Source organism: Salmo salar, chromosome ssa04 (assembly GCF_905237065.1).
Source record: "Salmo salar chromosome ssa04, Ssal_v3.1, whole genome shotgun sequence".
In the NCBI taxonomy this organism is placed as follows: Eukaryota; Metazoa; Chordata; class Actinopteri; order Salmoniformes; family Salmonidae; genus Salmo; species Salmo salar.
In genome coordinates, this window is record NC_059445.1 from 57,898,812 (window position 1) to 57,903,031 (window position 4,220).

Genomic DNA, 4,220 nt, shown 5'->3' on the forward strand with positions numbered 1-4,220 from the left:
TGGGTCAGGACAGATGAGATGTAGTCATTGTTTATGTGTGTCTGTAAGTTGTTGTTCATATGGAGAAGTTTGTATATGGAGATTTTTTTTAAACGGATTCATACCCCTTGACTTATTCCACATTTTGTTGAGCTACAGCCTGAATTCAAAATGGATTTTAAAAAAACAATCTCACCCATCTACACACAATAACCCATAATGACAAAGTGAAAACATGTTTTTAGAAATGTTTGCACATTTATTGAAAATAAAATACATAAATATGCATTTACATAAGTATTCACACAATAAATGTTAGAATCAACTTTTGCAGCAATTCCAGCTGTGAGTCTTTCTGGCTAAGTCTCTAAGAGCTTTGCACACCTGGATTGTACTATATTTGCCCATTATTCTTTAAAAAGTTATTCAAGATCAAACTGGTTGTTGATCATAGATACAACCATTTTCAAGTATTGCCATAGATTTTCAAGCAGATTTAAGTCAAAACTGTAACCACTCAGGAAAATTCATTGTCTTCTTGGCAAGCAACTCCAGTGTAGATTTGGCCTTGTGTTTTAGGTTAATGTCCTGCTGAAAGTTGAATTAATATCCTAGTGTCTGGTGGAAAGCACACTGAAACAGGTTTTCCTCTAGAATTTTGCCTGTGCTTAGCTCCATTCCGTTTCCTTTTTATCCTGAAAAACTCCCCAGTCCTTAAAACCTGTTGGGGATCTTATCCCGATATCGGGATTCATTGTCAAGAGACCACGGCGGGAAATTCAAAAACTGCAAGAATCTAATAATTTCAATTTCTCAAACAATCAACTATTTCTCACCATTTGAAAGATAAACATCTCCTAAATCCAACCACATTGTCCGATTTCAAAGAGGCTTTACGGCGAAAGCATAAAGTTAGGTTATGTTAGGAGAGTACATTGAAAATAGCTGTGTGTAATGTTTTGTCAATTCAAAGACAGGCGTCACCATAAGCGGATAACCAGCTAGAATTATGCACCAACCTTTGACAATCTTCCTCAGATGACACTCCTAAGACATTATGTTACACAATACATGCATTTTTTGTTCCATCAAGTTGATATTTATATCCAAAAACAGCATTTTACCGAAGCGGTGAAAATCAGATTTTTTTTCTCTCAAATGCTTCCGGTGAACAACGTTACAAATCACAAAATTACTATTCGATAACATTGGTAAATTATATTATTGTCATTCAAATATTCATAGTTTAACATTTCGTAAATGCTACTGCAATGCCAGATTTCAAAATAACTTTACTGGGAAATCACAATTTGCAATAAACCGGGTGCTGTGCTAAGAACAATAGGCTAGGCTATACAGGTTAGCACCATCTGTAACCATGTAATATCAAAATTACTATTGTCAATATTCCCTTACCTTTGATTATCTTCATCCATTGGCACTTCTAGAAATCCCAGGTCCACTACAAATGTGGTTTCTTTTGACAAAGTTCATAATTGATGTCCAAATAACTCCAAGTTGTTCCATGTTGTTAGCGCTTCGGTAGGCTACTAAAAAGTAGCGCGGGGGGAGTCACGGCGAAAAGTAAAAAAATAATCTATTTACATTGTTCAAACATGTCAAACGTTGTTTAGCATCAATCTTTAGAGCCATTTTTAACGTGAAACATCAGTAATGTTTCAACCCGACCTCTCCTGTGTCTTGAAAAACGTCTTTGAAAAATGTATCGCATCACATGATTGCGCAGGTGCAGCCAATAATGAAGTGACGACATCCCAGGGAGGTCAACTTCTCTTCATTGCCATCCGGTCTCTGTTCATCATAGACACTTCAAACAACTTTATAAAGATCGTTGACATCTAGTGGAAGCCGTAGGAGTTGCGAAATGAATCCTTTCTCACTATGGTATCTATAAAACAATGACACTAAATAGTACAGTCACAAAATTCAAATTTTTTTAAATCTATTTTTCACAGGTTTTTGCCTGCAATATGAGTTTTGTTATACTTACAGACACCATTCAAACTGTTTTAGAAAATTCAGAGTGTTTTCTATCCGAATGTGTTAATAATATGCATATCCTAGCTTCTGAGTTGGTGTAGGAGGCAGTTAAAAATGGGCACATATTTTTTTCAAAATTTCTCAATACTGCCCCCGAGCCTCAACAGGTTAATGATTACAAGCATACTCATAACATGATGAAGCCACCATATGCTTGAAAATATGGAGAGTGGTACTCAGTAATGTGTTGTATTGGATTGGCCCCACATATAACAATTTGTTTCACATATACCATATTTTTTGCAGTATTACTTTAGTGCCTTGTTGCAAACATGTTTGAATATTTCTATTCTGCATAGGGGTCCTTTTTTTCAGTCTGTCATTTATGTTAGTATTGTGGAGTAACTACAATATTGTTGATCCATCCACATTTCTCTACTATCACAGGAATTAAACTCTGTAACTGTTTTAAAGTCTCAATTGGTGAAATTCCTGAGCGGTTTCCTTCCTCTCTGGTAGGAAGGATGCCTGTATCTTTGTATCTTTGTAGTGACTGGGTGCATTGATACACCATCCAAAATGTATTTAGTAACTTCAACATGCTCAAAGGGATATATATATATTTTTACCCATCTACCAATAGGTGCCCTTTTTTTTGAGAGGCATTGGAAAACCTCCCTGGTCTTTGGGGTTGAATCTGTGTTTGAAATTCACTGCTAGACTGAGGGACCTTACAGATAATTGTAGGGGTGTGGGATACAGAGATGAAGTAGTCATTCAAAAATCATGTTTAACACTATTATTGCACACAGAGTGCAATAATTATGTGACTTGTTAAGCAAATGTTCACTCCTGAACTTATTTAGCCTTGCCATGGCAAAGGGGTTGAATACTTATTGACTCAAGACATTTTAGCTTTTCATATTTAATTAATTTGTACAAATTTTGAAAACATATTTCCACTTTGACGTTATGGGGTTGTCACGCCCTGACCTGAGAGAGTCGTTTTTCTCTGTTTGGTTACGTCAGGGTGTGACATGGGGTGGGCATTCTATGTGTTGTATGTCTATGTTGTTTTTTCTTTATTGGCCGAGTATGGTTTCCAATCAGAGGCAGCTCTCATTCGTTGTCTCTGATTGGGAATCATACTTAGGCAGCCTTTTCCCCACCTGTGTTTGTGGGTTATTATTATTTCTGTGTGTGTTGTGTGTATACACCACAGTTACGTTTCTTGCTGTTTACGGTCGGTTTTCTTCAAATAAAGATGTGGAATTACCGGCACGCTGCGCCTTGGCTCATATATGACAGGGAATTTGAAGATAGAGAACGTGACCGGGGTATTGTGTGTAGGCCACTGACAAAAACTCTATTTTTAATCCATGTAACACAACAAAATGTGTAAAAGGTCAAGGGTAGGGTGACCACATTTAAAATACCCAACAAAAGGATTTTGTGGGACATTCGCGGGACAGTGTAGTCTACATGAATACAACATGTTGGCAGCATCGTATGCCAATCATTTGATCTCAATCATTTTCATGGGAATATGCATTTAGTCTAATATGGCCATTTACATAGGCTACTTTTGTAGCTCTTCATCAGAAGCACACATTTTGTAAGTAGTTACACCTAACTGTCCTCTCCAAGTTTAGCTGGAATTTAGCTCGAAAGGATTTTGATTAAAATTGGTTGCCTATGTCTCTTGCGCTGCGCAGAATATAAGATCTCAAAAACAATTTGAGAAGTGTTTAACGTCACCAGTAGATATATTTTCATAAGCACAATGTGACAATAATAGACCATTTAGAATGTCTGACTGAAATACGGGACAAATCAACCTTGTTTTCCTAAATTAGTTGTGCTTGAATTTGTTGATAAAATGTGCGACATTATTGTTTAGTTACGGGACCCGGAACTAAGGGCCAAAATGCGGGACTGTCCCAGACATGTGGTCACCCTAGCACCCAAGGCCTGTAAATACTTTCTGAAGGCACTGTATGTATGGTGGTCAGAATCTGCATAGACCAACAGAAGTTCAAAGTTCAGTATGCTGATTGACATTTACAATGTTCATTCTATTGCAAGTTGTTATCTCTAGTTATCTAGGTGCTTTCTTTGGTAATTAGATTTTGGCCCTAATAAACTCATAAAACCAACTGGCGAATGTTTTTTTTCACTCCAGCTCAGCAGGTGGCGGTGTGTACTATTTTGTACAGGAAATCCACGCGCCTAGCAGTAGA